The 18,196-nt window shown below is 38.3% G+C and overlaps 1 long non-coding RNA gene across 3 annotated transcripts in view; it reads right to left on the bottom strand.

The window, feature by feature from the left end:
- Positions 1–1,901: 1,901 nt before the first annotated feature.
- LOC115657222 overlaps positions 1,902–18,196 on the bottom strand; it is a 155,952-nt gene continuing 139,657 nt past the window's right edge. For all 3 annotated transcript variants that reach the window (XR_004001925.1, XR_004001923.1, XR_004001924.1), the window contains 2 exons: positions 6,208–6,309; positions 1,902–1,988 (listed from right to left, as the gene is read on the bottom strand). This is a non-coding gene — a long non-coding RNA (uncharacterized LOC115657222). The remainder of the gene's footprint in view (positions 1,989–6,207; positions 6,310–18,196) is intronic.

Raw genomic sequence — 18,196 nt, 5'->3', positions numbered from 1 at the left:
CCTAATTCGGGGAGAGGAAAAACACACAGAAAAGATAACACCCCAATGTTAGCTGTCATTAACACAAAATTCCAGGGAAAACTGTGCATTCCAAAATTGTAATTTAGTATAATAAAAGGCAACAGTCACAAATGCGAGAGAGACATGCTATACAGAAATTGTCATCATTTATTTCTCTGCAGCTAGGTCTGGAATTTTACTCAAAAGTTAGAGTGATCATCATATATAGTGAGTAAAACAAGCCACGGTAGGCCTCTAGCAGAGACTCTGGGACAAAGTTATATGCTATTCATTTGAAATAACCTTTTGTAAGCTACTATGAATATTTTAAATGGAGTGATTGCAGCCAAAAAATCCAACTGCTTTGAAGAGCTGCATACATTGCAAGTTTAGACTATGGCTTATGAAGTCCTATGAAATTTTCCATAAACACAATATCTGGTGCTTTGGAGTAGTTTTTCTTTCTTTTTTAAACAGTGTTAGCATAATTTAAAAACAAAGAATTTTATCATGAATGGGCAAGACTCTGTCAAAAATAGTCTCATGTTAGTTTAAGGCCTTATGAGGGTCTGTTTTTTATAATCTAGAGGGATTCCTAGTGACAAATAGAGGTTTCCTTCTCCTGCTCTGAGCACTTGCTTTGCGTTTATGACCCTTCCTGAGGAAATGGATTTCCTTTCACTCAAGCTGCGGAAGCTGCAGCTAAACCAACTCAAAGACCCGAGAGAGACTGTGAGGACACCAGAATTGATGCACAATCTGGCTGCCATAGCTTAATTGATAAATATAAAGGCCTCTACTGCAAGAAGCTGATACCTTACAGGATCAACCTTTTAGATATGTATCTTTCTCCACTGCTGGAAACACACTCATGGAATAATCATGGAAGCATCACATATAATAGAGCCAACTAGATAATAAGCCAGTTCAGGCAAAATACGAGTCTCCCTGGCACATTCATCATTCCTGTCCTAACCAAATTCAAATGTTTTCTCCATTTAGTCAGCCCTTCCTTTCTCTCCATGAGCCTTCCCCAATGGTAGGCCCCTGACAGAGTTGTACGGGTCTTCTCCTCTTCCTCCTCACCCCCCACCCAACCCACCTTAACAGGGGCTCTAGCTACAACAGTTAGTGGAGCCCTGTAGCCTGTCCTCTCCTCTCTTGAGCCTCTCTACTGAAACTGGGGCTTCCCCAGTACTTTCATTCAGGACACACCATAGACTTTGGAAATCCCAACAAACAAGGCCATTTATTGAAAATCCTGATGCCACTGAGAAGGGAGCAACAATTCAAAGATAAGGAAGTTTCTGAGCCTATTGATAAGTAGGTGGTGGTGAGAGGGAGACTGCCCCGAGTTGAAAGAGGGGATAGTAAATCTTAAAGAATTTGAATAAGTCCCCAAGCTTTTGGACTACTCTCTACACTGAACCCCAGAACCTTTAGATGTTTGCCTATCATTAATCTCAGTTCACCATGGAACGAAAACCTTCAAAGAGAAGTTAAGAATTCTTGTTCTTTTGTACTATTATTTTATAATGTGCGTATTTTCTGGATTAACTACAACATTATATTAGGGAAAAAAACTCCACAGATAACGGACCTTTAAGCAATGAGCCAGCACACCATGCCTGGTGTTGTGTGGCTGCACTGGGCAGAACCCCTACACAGTTATGTCACTCCATTCTGGTTCCACCAGTGGAGTCATGGTGAACACCAGCAGTAAGGAATCTGAAGTAAAAGTAAATAAATAGGACACAAGAGAGTTAAGAAAAAAATACCAGTATTCAAATGTAATATAAGCAAGCACATAATGCTTTTGTAGGCATCAAGAAACCTCCTTACCTCATTAATACTGACTTCAGCCTCTACATACTGCAGACCTTTCTGGATGATAGAAATCAAAGCAGCTGGTGGCACCAGAGCACCATTTATATTAGACTGGCTGATATGGCTCTCTATACCAAATGTAAATGCTGAATGAGAAAACCCTAAAGACAAGGGGAAAACTATCAGAACTGATTTACTCATATACTGACAACTGTTTCTCAAAATATTGCAAGATCTTCTGGTTATAGAGACAAACAAATGTTATAGCAAATATATAAAAGAGAAACTTCAAACATGCCTCTATTATATTTTATTTTAAATGTGCAAGCAATACAAACACAAATACAGAAAATTTCAGTTATATTAGGTTTGTATTTGCAATACTCGTGGTAGGATTAAAAAAACATTTAATATTCTCTTTTTCTATTTTATGATACTTTTCCTTTTATTTTTGTCTGTTTCTGTTTTGTTAATTCTCTCTTGAAAACTGCATAGTCCCTCAGTAAAACTGATTACAAGTTATCAGGTTATAAACCAATTAAAGGGCTCTGCTGAGATTTACCTGTTACTTTTCTGTGCTCAGATTTTTTTTTATTACATACAAAAAAGAATAAAATGTCTACGCAGCAGAGAATTAAATTCATGACAGAGCATTTTATTTGTGTATGCTGGCACTTAAAATGACATGTTTGCTACACACGGATTCAAGAGTGGACAGTTTATCACAATACGACACTGGTATTGGAAATTAACCTGTTATGTATTTGATTGTCCTGAAAAGATAAATTTAACATGCAGAAATGTTTTATTTTAACCAATTAGCCTTCCACTTACGGACAATTATCCCCTTAAAATTCCCTTCTGGGAAACGCCTTTCAAACTTTATATATAGCACTACTTTTATTAAAACAACATTCTGCAAATGGAACAAGAATTTATGATGGTTTTCTATAAATTCATAAAGAACATTGACTGTATTCCTTTTTTTTTTTTTTGGAAGATAGGCACCGAAAGAGTTATCCATCACTGCTTCTTGGTGCGCGCTCTCTCTCTCTCTCTCTTTGAGGAGTCCAGGAGCAGTGGGCAGATGTTGCATTATTCTCCATCATCTCAGAACAAAGCCCACAGATCAAACCACAAAATCCCATTCAACAGAACAAGAGGAGGATTTTATGTTGGAACTGAATAAATGACAATAAATCAATATAAAGCAGAACATTAATGGTTACTGAATAGTGGGTGGAACTCTCTAAATGGGTGACTATCTAGCTATCAAGCCTTATGAAGTTTCCTGATATTTTTCAAACCCAATAGTCCATCTGATGTCTTGATCAATGTATAAGGGGTTGATAAGTTGCCCTTATAGAAGTATGCAGCTCATCTTCAGCTCATTGTTACTGAAAATATGCTAAGATACAGTTTGAAAAGCACAAGGAGTTTGAGAAAAAATGAAAATCCGTGAAACTAAATCACCCAGATCAAAGAATTAGTGACCCAGTAACTAGCAAAAAATTTTAAAAATTAATTCTGTTTTTTTTCTCCCCAGACTCACAGAGTCACGTGAACAAAACTGTCCCTGACAAGTCCTTGATGATCTAATTGAGAGAAATGCTTCTACACCACCGATTTTCCAAAAGGAGCATCTTAAATGACAGCTAATACTCCAAAACTTCAGGTTTTCAAAAAGTCTGGAGATTACTAGATGCCACTGAGCAAAACTCAAACTCAGACGCTGGAATAAAAGGGACCACATATGTCAAATCCAAATCCCTGCACAGAGTGTTCTTTAAACCAGTGATCCTTCCCTACTAGTATCAATAGTGATACTTCAGGCTTTTGTACCTTAATGATCAACAATTGAGCCATTGGCTGTAGCAGAAGGGACCCTCTTTGCTTGACATTAAATTATGCCTTTTCTAAACCAGGAACAGAAGTGGGCTACTCTGACTCCCAGCATCACAATTGTGAGGCTAGTATTTGAAATTGTTCAGTGTGAAATGGAGATCAGAGCCAAAGCAGCTGAACAGTAGCAATTAGGCACTGGCTAATAAAGCAAAAGTTTAAGGTACAATTTTCAAGCACATGTAGGTGACTTAGGAGCCTAAGTCCCATTTTCAAAAAGTGATGCAGGGTTTTCAGAGCCTAAATCCAACTTACTTGCACTGAGATCAATGGGAGTTAGGTGCCCAACCTGCTCAGGAGCTTGTGAAAATCCCACTAGGCACCTCTCTGCATCTTTAGGTGCCTAAATACCTTTGAAAATCTGATCCTTAGTCACCAGGCATTTCTGAAACTTTTACTTTTAGTCTACTCAACTGAGATAGGCTAAACTAAAAAAAAAGAAAAAAAGAAAAAAAAAAGAGGAAGAAAGTCTAAATGTTCTGCCTCATGTTTGACAGGATGCTCAGTAAAAGGTGTGTTACACCAGAAACAGTAGAGAAATACTATTAAGGCTATCAAATGTTCCCAAAGATCCTGAAGATAGATAGTCCAAAGGCAGTAAAGCCGCTCATAATCAGGTTCAACCTCTAAGTGCCTGTCACTGGAACTTAAAACAGAATGCATGTATTTAGCATGCTAGAAAAAATGTCTTCTTTTCATATTGCACTTGCCATCATTAATGGACCATGGAAAGTTGTGCCTATTGATGAAGATGGCCAGCCTTTGAGCTTGTCTTATGGTCACAAAACCTTGGTGTTAGACAGCTTCTTGAAAATTGTCTCTCTTTTCAAGCAAATCCCCAAAGCAGTATTCCCTTGAAGCTGAATGAGAAGAGACATAGAAGTCATCTCTGGTGAAGGATGGAGCCAGAGGGGGTCTTTTTTTTTAGCTTCTGCGCTGAGCTGCCATGCTGTAGGAAAGACAAAGTGGGTGAGGTAGTATTTTCTATTGGACAACTTCTTTCCAATAAAAGATATTACCTCAACCAACCCAGTCTCTCTAAAATCGTGGGACCGACACAGCTCCAACTACACTGTTGTAGTAAACGCAGGCAGAGACACACAAAGATGCAATCACATAGAGATACAAAAGGAACAAGGGATATGAAAATTAGCCTCCAGCAGATGGGTTGGAAGAAATAGAAGAACTCAGCCTAACTAGTGTATCCAATAAGACAGTGAAGGATTTTGTTGTGGCTTTTGTTCTTCAGACAACACCACAAAGAAACCATATAGGCACAGCTGCTGGTCCCAAATAACCATGTTCACAAAATATACACAAATGTGCATGTCTAGCTATATATTGTTACTCTGACTGGTTTCTGAGGGCTTTTGAAAACATAGAAAACAGTGAGCACAATTAGAGGACTCAAACTATTTAAAGGGATTCTACCCTTGTAGTAAAAAGAACGTGAGTACTTGTGGCACCTTAGAGACTAATAAATTTATTTGAGCATAAGCTTTCATGGGCTACAGGCCACTTCGTCGGATGCATGTAGTGGAAAATACAGTAGGAAGATACACACACACACACAGAGAACATGAAACAATAGGTGTTACCATACATACTATAAGGAGAGTGATCAGTTAAGCTGAGCTATTATCAGCAGTTTACCCTTTTAATGTATACTACAGATGTCATTGCTCTGTATAGGCACAACTGGGGGGGGGGGAGAAAAAAACAAAACACCTTCCTTTGTTTATGACAACAGCATTAGACTTTTGCTTTACCCTGCTATCCTCAAGAGCTAGGAGATTTCTGTTAGTCTTGCACTAAGGAGCAAAGACTCACACATGAGAAACCTATACAGATAGTGTCTTTAGAAAAGGGAATTTACTTCAGAGATTCTAAAATACATTCCTGGTAAAAATCTATTTATCCACATTTACAGTATGACAAATTCTATAATTCATTATTGTCTCATTTACTGATGTTTCCTTGTTTGAAACAGAGTAATATCAGCTTGTTCTATTTTCCTGCTTTGCCAAGGAACTCAGTTGCACAAGATCAACCTATAGGAGTGTCTTTTGGAGGACTCCAGAAAGGAAGCATACCACAAGAGTATTTTTCTGCAGCAGACCTCTTCAAGTGGTCCAGAGCATGAAGAGTCTTGGCCATCCAGCACATCAAAGCTTCTTCTGAGCAAATGAGTTTCCTGAGACTCAACGAGCCCTTATTTTATTAGTAAGAAGCTACCAAATTTAAAATTACTAAAGTTGATTAAGTTGCAAGAGGCAACTTAGCAGACTCGATCCACATGATGGAAACAGATATAGAGAGAAAGCAACAAGAAGCAGTTCACATCTAGTGGATGAATCCCCGGGTTAAATTATAAATCCCAACACCATGAATCTGACAAAGCCAATTACAGATGAATTATTTCTTGACTATCAAAGCAACTAAGAAATATTAACTTGATAATCATAATCATGTACTCACCTGACTCTTGCAAGTATCTATATACCAGGAAGTTAACTCATCACTGCTTATACTCATCTTTATTCCCACTTAAACCATGAGGTCACGACAAAGGATATAACCCTAAAAATAAGTAAAGAACCGTAAATTAGATAGGTATTTTTAAACAACCAATCCCAGTTTCTCAACAAATGGTATATAAAAACAAGACACTCCTATTCAGAATGTTGAAAATGTGGATTTATTTCACAATGTAAAGTGTCTGAATTTCCACCTTTAAAATGCCATTTATCTCACACCATTGTAAAAAATTACTCTTTTTAAAATCAAGCCAGGTACACAACTGATGTAAATTGACATAATTTGATGGCACTATTTTAATTAACAGAAGCCAAAGGACTGGCCTCATTTAAAAAAAAACAACCAAACAACAACATGATATAGGTAATGTAGTTTGTAGCAATCACATAATTAAACTAGAATTTATCTTTCACTATTCAACTTCTTTCAACTTGGACAATGAAACTAAAATACTTGCTTTAAACACTTATTTTCTAATCAATTTTATTTTCAGGTTCTCAAGCAAAATCACAACGCTGCAATATATAGGCTGCAAAGACTGCAGGAATATATTTGTTCAGGAAAAACATACTTCTGTTAAAATAAAACCATGTAATACTGTGGCTCTGTAAAACCATTATATTTTGGGGGCAATTTTGACCCAACAGCATTCCTTTTAATAAAAGCTTTATTCCGCTTTTATTAACATTTGAATATATATTTCATTTTTTTATTTGAGGTCTGCACAGTAACAATGATTGTCAGTAGCATTTACCAACAAAAATAACTCCAAGTACACAGTTTCTGACAGAAATTTGGCAATATTTGTGGCATGTCATCCAAAACAACTATCTGAAGGAATCTTAATATTTATAACAAAGTTAACACACTAGCCTTTGCCTCTGAAGACCTAGGTTAAAATGCTAATTTAGGTTACAGAGAAATGTAGTGGCCTCATCCTGGATTCTCAATCGTAATCAAACTACCACACAACATGCTATGACTGACAGTGTGTATTCAAGAAACAGCTGTGATAGCAGAACGGTGGCAAGTTAAGATTGAGGTATGTTTACACGGCTGTGAAAATCTTTCACAAGGCCTGATCAAACTTTACGTGTCTCTAACTAGTGCTTGTACTCCCTAACTTTAAGAAGTCTCAAATTCACACAAGAAGAAGGGGGACAATATGGAGGAATAGCACAGGTCTTATATAAGGTCGAACTGCACAGTCCATGTTATTCATTTCTACTATGAAACCAAACCTGTTAGCCCCCATTGTGCTATAGAATCCATCAGGCACTATCTTGCTAACAGTCCTGCTCTTCCTCTATATCTACACGTATGGTGCAACTATAAATGCACAGCTCATACATTAAATCAGAGACAGTGAATCTGCAGATGTAGAGGGGAAAATCAATTTTGGTCCCTAAAATAAAAAAAACGCAGGTATATTGGTGCAGAAAATCACTCAATACCATCAACCATAGTGCTGCCAATTATTGCAATATTTGGTGTTTTTCTTAAAAGTCCCAACAGCTGAGGTCAAGAGACCGTGTCAGAATCCCTGTTTCCACTTTAAAAAAAAAAAAAAAAAGTTAGTTTCTAGCTCTGATAGTTGCAGAGAAAAGCTTTAAAATGTGAACTGAGCGTACCCTAAAGGCTCAGAAACCAGAAGACAAGATACATTTATGGCTTTGATTTTTTTAAACATTATTTGAATGTTTTAGGTTGGCAATACTGAGCTCACTGGTATCAGAGTTTGAAAAAGTTAGTCAAAAATGAAAATACGAGATCCCTCTCCCCACAGCTTTTGACTAAAGGTTAGTCAAAAATGATTTTGCAACAAGATCTCATATTGCCTTATTGTCCTGGCACCAGTAAAACATAGAAGGAAACAGTAGAGAATAGGCCTTCTTAGATTGTCCAAAATGAATATCACTTCACAAAATAGGAATGAAACCTGTTGGCTTCCTCAGCTGGCTCCTACTATAACTTGTAGGACGGTTGTGTGGTCATTTGATACTAACGGTCAAGGAGAGGGAACTAAAAGGGAAACAATAGTGATGAAAAGCTAAGCAAAACAAAAACAAGAATAAAACAAAGAAACTCATAAGACCAGGGTAACTAGATAGCTGAAATTTAAAAGACTTTACATTCTTTCTAGGACATAATTTTTCTTTAAAATGAGAAAGAGACCAAATTGCAATTCTATGCTACTTGAATCTTTTTCATCTCTCTCTTTCTTCTGAAGGCATAACAATGCTTACAATTGCTAGTTCGCAGGAACCAATGTCCAGATTTTAAAAGTATGTTGATAGCCTTTTCTTACAAATAACACTTGGAAAGTTTAGTTAAGTAGCTTACCTGAGAGTCACAAACATGCTGATAATGAAAAGAAAGAAGTGGGCAGTTTTTCTTGATAAACCCACAAACTAAAAGGTAACATAGCTAATCATTTCTGGGGTTGACAAATTTCTGAAGAGCTGTCCTGCTGCAAGCTTAGGCATTTTGCCTTGCAAAAATACTAGAACAAATGTGTGAATTCTATCATTTCTATAAATCATTTGGATTTTAAAACAAGTTTAAATATAATTTTTAAGGCTCACGTTGCTAAACAAAGGGAATATATGTACTCTTCAACTATGTTGTATGTATCAGCAACTCCATCTAGCATAAAAAACCAACATCAAATACTAGTCCTTTTTAGACAGACTGTCAGTTGTCAAATGTACACTATCCTATTACCCCAAACCACTAGCTAAAGGGAAGGGAGTTCCATGGCAGAGGAAACAATAGTCCTCTATTAAAAAACAAAAACAAAAAACAAACAAAAAAAACGTAGTTGAGTTACAGAGGCCAATGTGGAAGTCTCCTTATGTTATATACCCACACACCCTGCAGAAATTCATAACACTGGCGTGGTGCCCCTACTACCATTTTATAGATTTTTCAGATTTCACTACATCATTAGAAAAATAAGAGATAGACAATATGGAGAAATCAGGTATGAATACAAATATTTAATATTTAGCAAATAAATAGCATTATTACTACCAAGAGGGCTAGCTATTCAAGCAGAATTGCAAAACTGTGATACAAATGTACCAGCCACCTGTTCTTTATCCTGATACGTGAAGATCAAGGAAAAACTAATATTTACTTGTCTGTCAGAAGTGTTATTCACCTTAGGCATGTAAGCTAGTAACATTTAGCAAGGCTGGTTCAAAGTGTTCTCCAGCAAGATGTTCAGTGAAGTAAGGAGAAATAACTGGCATTTGTCCCACACGAAAACAGGTTTTAGATCTCATTGCCAAAACGTGGCAGAGTATAACACAAACTTTTGAAATACTGAACACTGCTTGAAAAATAAGAAAACGTGTTAAATAAGCATAGAATCTGCCCAGTGAGGACATTAAAATAAGAGAATTATTACAAGAAAAGTGTTGCACAAGTTTCCAGATTCTTTCACAGTCTTGGTTTTAGCCATTTTCTATAGCGCTTGTTTAAAATTGCTACCGATTCCAACACCTCTATGTCAGCTTTCATCCCAAGGGATCCCAGCTCTATACATGCAAGAAACAATTCACTACTGAATTCCACTGACCTCTATGTAGAGAGTAGAGAGCAGCAGTCAAGCAAAAGAACCAGCACACATTCCGCTGTACAACAATGGGAAAAGTGGGAGTTCGGCAAACTTTTGACATAGAATTAAAGGCAAAATTCAATGCAGGTGAAAATGTTTACATAAGCACAGAAGGTAATCAAGATGCCACTAAAACTTTCCTTTCCACAAACTTCTACTTCATGAAAGTTCCATGAGACCTTCCTGCTGTGGGCAATTCACACTGGAGTACTACTGCAAAGCAGCTGCAAAGCTGGCTTAGCCAGCTAACCCAATGCACAGAACTCTCCAGGAGTAGGACCAGCATAGCCAGCTCTACATGGCCCGTCTTCATTCTCGCTGACATTAGGGTGACCATTTGACCGGAAGATCCGGTCAAAAAGGGATCCTGGTGGCTCCGGTCAGCACTGCTGACTAGGACGTTGACTGTCCAGTTAGCGGTGCAGCGGGGCTGGCAGGCTCCCAGGAAGCACCCGGCATGTCCTCTCTCGGCTCCTATACGTAGGGCAGGGTTGGGGGATCTAGGGCCTGCGGGCCAGATCCGGCCCTGTGGTTAATTTCATCTGGGCCATGGGGCAGGGGCCATGAGCGCCATCTTGCCCCGTTGTGGGGGATTGGGGGAGCCCTGAGTCTTGGTGCTTCCCTGCAGGGCTGGAGCCACAAGCAGGGGAAGTTCTGATGTGGCGTGGCAGGAGTGATCTAGAACTCCAGCAGTTCGCATGTGTTGGAATGGCCTGGGAAGCTGTGACAGCCACACACCAGTTCTATCAGCCTTGAGGCAATGAGGAGGCTGAAGCCTTATCAGGTAACAACTGAATCCAAAGCAGCCAGCTATATTAATACATCACAAGCGCTCAGCTCAGCAGTCATCCCATCACTTTCTCCTGGAACATACAGAGCTACATAGGATTTCTGCCAAGGAAAATAATAATAGGAATATAAATACATTAAATTAGCTAACCTACAAATTGACTGAATTTGTTTTTCCCAGAATTAGAACAAGGCCCAAAGTGGTGGTGGTGCTTTGTGCTGTTTTCTTTGGGGGTGGGGGCAGCAAGTGGAATGGAGACAGACAGAATGGGCCAGACATAAAAAGAGTAAAAGAACAGGAAAAAATGAAAGAGAAAAAACTAAAAAATTACTGTCCATAAACAAGTTAAGGGACTGCTAATACATTTAATTCACTGATTTCCTGTGTATATACTTATGTGCTCGAGGGAAAGGAATGAGATGGCGAGTACTTTTCAGCACTTGAAATTATATTAATATTGCTCTTTATTCTGGATTCAATTAAATCATTGTGAAGAGACGGAGAATATTCATTATTTATTCATTCATTCATGCAGAATTCTGTGGCAGATGAAGGCCTTATCAGATCTTAAACCCTCCGGTTAATTTGAAAAAAACTGTCCACTGAAAATATTTTTTCAAATTTTGGCAGTTATGTATTGACCCCACAGCAGAGAGGCCTCTTGACATTCTAAAAATTTAACAGTCTGGCCCTGCCAAAAATACTAAATCTGGTCCTGACAACATTAACTCGAAACAGAGAAAATTTTTCCTGGAATCCACAATTTTTCAATAATATTTGGAAACCATTGAAATTTTTTCAACAAAGCCTAAAAGTCCCATTTTCAAAAGTGACTTAGGTATCTATAAGCCTATTTCATATTGAAACCAATGCCTAGGTCACAGTTAAAAATGGGACTTACAAGAACAGAGTTATGAAATTTAGATTGAAAAATATTATCTATGCCAAGAAGTTACAGTTCCTAAGCCAAGGATGAATGGATTGGGGGTTCCTCATCCCAGCCTAAAGGGAACACACCGGCCCTGATTAGGCACATGCCTAATACCTTCCTTTAAATCAAAAAACATCAAAAACAAACATCATCTTAAGTTTCCTCCAGTAACCTAGAATTTCCCTCCAGGATCTCCTGTATCCTACTTCCCGCTTCCTAAAGGACCACTCCCACTGCCTGTTTATCCTGGGTAGAGTTAATGAGGGGCACCTACCACCATGAATGAAATTTCAGCAGCTTCTAACACCTGCTAACTAGGGGGTCAACAGTAGAGCCCTTGACTTTGTAAATACAAAATATTTCTCAAAATGCAGCAAAGGAATTATTTCGTTCTGGTAGGTTTTGACTGCACAACAAAGAGGTCTATCCAATGCTCCAGGCCTTTGAAAAACTTTCATAAACAGACTCCTGCATTTACTCATACATAATGGTACCATGACCACAAGATGAATATCTCCGAAACGTACTAAACCCCTCCAACAAAGACACAAACATTAATCAGATTCTTTTCCCCACTTTACAAGAAACCCTGGAAAATAACTTCTATTTTATTTTTAAGCATGCACACACAAAGGTGGAATCACATTTTTTTTTTTTTTTAGATTCGTACCATTTTTAGGACCATGCTCTTTAAATAAAACCAACTGAATTAATGAATCTGAAAAGGTCCAGATACTTGGTTTATTTATAGATTCCAAGGGGACCATTGTGATCATTTAGTTCAGGGTGGGCAAATTTTTGGCCCCAGGGCTACATCTGGGTATGGAAATTGAATGGTGGGCCATGAATGCTCACAAAATTAGGGATTGGGGTGTGGGAGGAGGTGAGGGTTCCAGCTGGGGGTGGGGGCTCTGAGGTGGGATCAGAAATGAGGAGTTCAGGGTGCAGGTGGGCACACTGGGCTGGGACCGAGGAGTTCAGAGGGCAGGAGGGGGATCAAGGCTGGGGCAGGGGGTTGGGTGCAGGACAGGGTCAGGGGTTCAGGCTCCAAGTGGTGCTTACTTCAAGCAGCTTCAGAAGCAGCAACATGCCTCCTCTCCAGCTCCTATGCAGAGGCGCAGCCAAGCAGCTCAGCATGCTGCCGTGACCACAGGCACCACCCCTGCAGCTCCCATTAGCCGCAGTTCTCGGCCAATGGGAGCTGTGGGGGCAGCATGTGGAGCCTCCTGGTTGCCCCTATATGTGGGAGCCAGAGGGGGACATGCCGCTGCTTCCGGGAGCCGCATGGAGTGGAGCAAGCCCCTGACCCTGCTCCCTGGCTGGAGCACCGGAGTGGGGCAAGCCCCGGACCTGCTCCCGGTGGGTGCTTGAGGACCAGATTAAAATGTCCGGAAAGCTAGATGCAGGCCCTGGGCCATAGTTTGCCCACCCCCAATTTAGTTAGACCTCCTGTTATTACACAAGCCACAGAACTTCCTGTAAATAATTCCTTCTTAAACTACAGAATATCTTTTTTTTTTTTAAATGATCTTGATTTTAAAAATTGCCAGTGATGGAGAATCCACCATAATCTTTGCTAAAGTTCCAGTGACAGTAAATTGTTTAGCTAGATAAGCACTGAGAAAAGAATATGTTTATTTATACAACCTTTCAGAAAGTTTTATTTCAACTCTCCATAGTTTACATAAACACCATGTACCGTAAAGGGATCTCCCCAGCAATACACCATTTCTCCAAAGGTTATTCTTCACAGTACTTTGCAGATTAATCTTAAGATCCATAACTTATGGAACCCCATCTGCTAGAGATTGGTATCTCTATATGAAGCAAGCAATACAACTTTGCTATCACGGGCCCTGGGCATCTATACAGAAGCTGCTTAAGCATCATCAAGGAAGGTGGAGGAGCCTAGAGGAGCAGTGATGTTTCACCTTTAAACAGATTCAAGCTAGGTTCAGTGCAGAGATTGGGCTGAGGTTGAGAACATTTTTTGTGGCTGATGTGCTTTCCCCATTCTTAGTAAATTCCAAATGAAAAGTATTTCAGATTTCCAGTTTCAGCACCAAGTTCCAACTTCAGAGTTAATGTTTATGGGCAAGTTATAAAACTTCAGAACACAATAGCAGGTCTTAACAAGAATGCCAATACATTCTGTGCTATAACACTGAATTTCACTGGTATTAAAAAAGTGCCGTTTCTCAAGATGTAAAAACTAAAACACGAAGAGAAAGTTTAACAAAATGCTTGTGCCCTATATTTATAAAAAAGTTTCCCTGCAAGATCATGTCTGAAGTTGATAAGAGTTTCTTATGGTAAAGAGTTGGCCCAATTCAAAGAGAAAATTGTACTGTGGATGTATTTATTAAGAAATCAGTTTTAATTATAACTGGCATTTTCCCATTTTCTCTTAAGTCTTTAAATGTTGTCTCTTCTTTGATTATACTATTGACTTACTGCCCCAAAATGTTCTGTTTGTTTTCACATTTTCATTTGAGAGACTTTTTCCTACCATCAGGCACACTATAAATTGGCCTTGTTAGGATTCTTATGGTTTCTGACAATGCTGTTATTAGAGAGCCTCTCTAACCTTCTGAATTCAAAGGAAAACACTTTTAAAGTCCTTGGTGGATAAGAAAAACTGGCTTTGTTGTAAGGTTCACATAGTTCAAACAGAAAAAGTATCACTATTTCTGAATTTACTCATCTCTTAACTGCTGTTATTTAAAAATATTCTTTTGCTTTCAAAACTCAAGAGGAGATGTCAAATATGAAAATATATTAACAAACTTCCCTGTAATTCTACTTAATGAACCCTCCCTCTTACTTGCATCCCATATAGTCATGCTTTAATTGTTTTCCACCTAGCAGTCTAAAACATGAGCTGCTTTTCACATCTTCGTCTTTTATCTCTAATGCTTTGGTCTTATTTTTAAATCACTATAATACAGCTCTATTTTCAAAATACTGAAACATAATTTTTCTTTTCCCTGTCCGACTTTTTTCCTTAGCTCACTCAGTAAATATCTGTATAAATATTCAGCTTTACTGACCTAATTTATGGCAGCAATCTCCATCTTTCCATGCCAATTTGAGTGTACAGAGCACACAATGTGACACAGACTGTTTGGAATTTCCTGAAGACAGAGAATTACAACCCTAAAAGAAAAATGAACTAAATGATAACAAGATCCTCACAAGCTTCAAATCTGGGCATTAAGGCCCCAGAAACACCTAGCATAGTTCTAACGTAAGGCACAGATATGGCTTATTTCTTGTTTTTGCCTAAGAACATAACATAAGAATGGCCATAATGGGTCAGACCAAAAGGTCCATCCAGCCCAATATCCTGTCTACCGACAGTGAGCAATGCCAGGTGTCCCAAAGGGAATGAACCTAACTCCTGCCATCCATCTCCACCCTCTGACAAACAGAGGCCAGGGACACCATTTCTTACCCATCCCAGCTAATAGCCATTAATGGACTTAACCTCAATGAATTTATCTAGTTCTCTTTTAAACCCTGTTATAGTCCTAGCCTTCACAACCTTTTCAGGTACGGAGTTCCACAGGTTGATTGTGCACTGTGTGAAGAACTTCCTTTTATTTGTCTTAAAACTGCTGCCCATTAATTTCATTTGGTGGCCCCTAGTTCTTATATTAGAGTAACAGGTAAATAACTTTTCCTTAATTACTTTCTCCACACCACTCATGATTTTATATACCTCTATCATATCCCCCCTTAGTCTCCTCTTTTCCAAGCTGAAAAGTCCTAGTTTCTTTACTCTCTCCTCATATGGGACCCATTCCAAACCCTTAATCATTTTAGTTGCCCTTCTCTGAACCTTTTCTAATACCAGTATATCTTTTTTAAGATGAGGAGACCACATCTGTACGCAGTATTCAAAATGTGGGCGTACCATGGATTTATATAAGGGCAATAAGATATTCTCCGTCTTATTCTCTATACCTTCCTGTTTGCTTTTTTGACTGCCGCTACACACTGAGTGGACATCTTCAGAGAACTATTCATGATGACTCCAAGATCTCTTCCCTGATTAGTTGTAGCTAAATTAGCCCCCATCATATTGTATTCACCTAAAGCAAAACAGTATTTAATTACTGAACCATGAATCTCTTCCCCAAATTCATATGCTATAGTGATGCAGGAGAACAGGCCCCTAGATATTATGGTAATATCAAGTTACAGTATATTCAGAATTGTATTTGGATATTATGAGTTATGCAAAGCTAGCAGCTCCATATTTTCTTAGGGAAGTAAAATTCTGGCTACCACGGTCAGCACAAATCATATAATGAAAAAATGGAATTAATTTGTCCCCATTTTACAGCTTCAATGAGTGTTACTTATTTTAAATCAAGGAGAATATTCATTTCTGAGAACAATTCTTGGAAATTGTTTCCTACACTGAAGATGTATTTAAAGGAATGTATAAGTAATAGCTAATGCTGATCTGCTATACGTACCTACATTTGTTTAAAGGATTAACATTATAAGCTTAGATGCTAGCAAGTCAGTCTCAACTCTGAAGTTACTATTTTTCATTAGCTCCTGACATTTTTATCATTGTTTAAATTTATGAAACTCTTTTGGCTACTAAATGTACATTTCTTGTGTTGGGGAGGGGGTTTAAAGTTAGTGATATCTAGAGCCTTTTTACGAAGAATTTTTTCTAGTTCAATATAAATTGGTGTATTTCAAATGCAGTCATTTAATGTCAACAATTTGTTAACTGCTTCAAAAAACATGGGATTTGTTTGTACTTTCTTTAATATCTGTAGACTAAAATGCACTAAAAATACTCTTTTACTTACTTTATATTTCAATATTTATTTAAAATTGTTTATCTGAGCTAGAGTTAAAGGGAATACTGTTCTATGTGAAGTCAGCATAGTCCCTCAAGACTACCCAGCTACCATCAGAAGTTATAAAGAGATCTGTTTTGTGTGCAACCATCTTACTATATAATATTTCACTTGAATATTAAACCTCAAGCAACAGCTCTTATATATATTTCCATGGAATTTTTATGGAGTGGAAGGGGCTATTATCCAGGGTAGCTGTAAGGTTAGATAAAGCTAATTTCAGTATTTTTAAAATGTACTTCTTGGTGGCCATGGATTTTGTAAGTGTCCAGAGTTGATTACAGTAATATTTAAACTTAAATTTAAATACTAATTTTTAAATTTAAATATTTAAACTGAGGCTTTATGTCATTCAATGTTGTTTACATGCTTAGATTCTTGTTACTCTGTTACAGACAATACACCAGATCAATTGTCCAGACCTGACAGACAACAGATTTACTCTCCTGATTTCCTTAATGTGGTGATACGTATTTTCCTATTCTAAGCAACCTTATCACAGAAGCTATTAGTTAAATCTTAAAGGACAAATTTTGGCTGCTCAGTGCACGTAGGCACATGGCAGTAAAATTAGGGTAGAGGGGGAAACACTAAGTGGGAGTTTTCTGACTCAGTTAGAATTATCCCCCCCCAAAAAATGAAAGAAGACACTGTCAGATATCTCTGATGGGAACCAAGAAGGAACATTCTAGTAGAGGGATTCAAGGTCCAATGGCTTTACTGATGAAGACCCCAACCCCAAGGTCTAATTGAATTGCCCAGCAGTAACTATAACTAATAACATTAAAAGAGAGTCAACCATAGCCCCCTCAAATAATTGGGCTGTCGTAAGAGTGCATAAAGAAATTAACAAAAAATTAAGAAATTCCTCTTGACCGCACTCCTGTGTAAATCCAGCCGTTGTGTGTGTGTGTGTCTATATATATATATATATATATATATATGGGGGGGGGGGGAAGAATTACCTCAGAAATGTAACCTGCACTTTCCAGATCCCATATATGAGGCTATATCTAGCCTGTAATGCCTGAGTAGAAGTATAGAAGCCCACCTTGTTGCTTTCTCTGCCCCGAGAGTTGGCTTTCCGAAAAGCAGTAGTCTTTCCTTGGCCAAGTAAGCCTCTGTGATTCCACCCTTAAACCATTAGAAGAATGTCCTTTTAGATATAGTAAAGCTCCTTTAGGATGCCTACTTAAATTCAATAAGGCTCTTGTAGTCTGGACACAAAGATGCCAACTTAAACATGTGTTTAGGTGCTTTCTGAAAAAGGGACAGAATAGGGAGATGCTAAGATTCCTGGGATCTGGACACAGATGATGGAGACACCTCAACTACAAGAAAGGAGAAAACTGGGATCAGCCCTGACCACTGCCTTGTTTTAGGACCCAGTCGAACTCAACAATTTACTGTGTGCATAACTTTAAGCATATGAATAGTCCAATTTGAGTATTAAAAGTTGAGCATGTGCTCAACTGCTTTGCTCCACCAGGGCCTAAGTGAAAAATTCACTCATGGTTAAGTAAGGAGAGTGCTTGCAATTCCATTGCTCATCATACTGAGTGAACAGCTCCCCAGAACACAGTCGTCAGAGAAAAGAACTGAACGAGAATGCTGATCTGATAATCAAAGGGCTGGCCCATGAAATCATTCAGGAAAATCCCTTTATTTGGGGAAGTAGTGTGTCATCTGCTCTTGAAAAATAG

The sequence above is a fragment of the Gopherus evgoodei genome, chromosome 9 (genome assembly GCF_007399415.2).
Source record: "Gopherus evgoodei ecotype Sinaloan lineage chromosome 9, rGopEvg1_v1.p, whole genome shotgun sequence".
Classification (NCBI taxonomy): domain Eukaryota; kingdom Metazoa; phylum Chordata; order Testudines; family Testudinidae; genus Gopherus; species Gopherus evgoodei.
The sequence above is the reverse complement of the archived record's forward strand: the minus strand, read 5'-3'. Positions and strand labels throughout refer to the sequence as shown.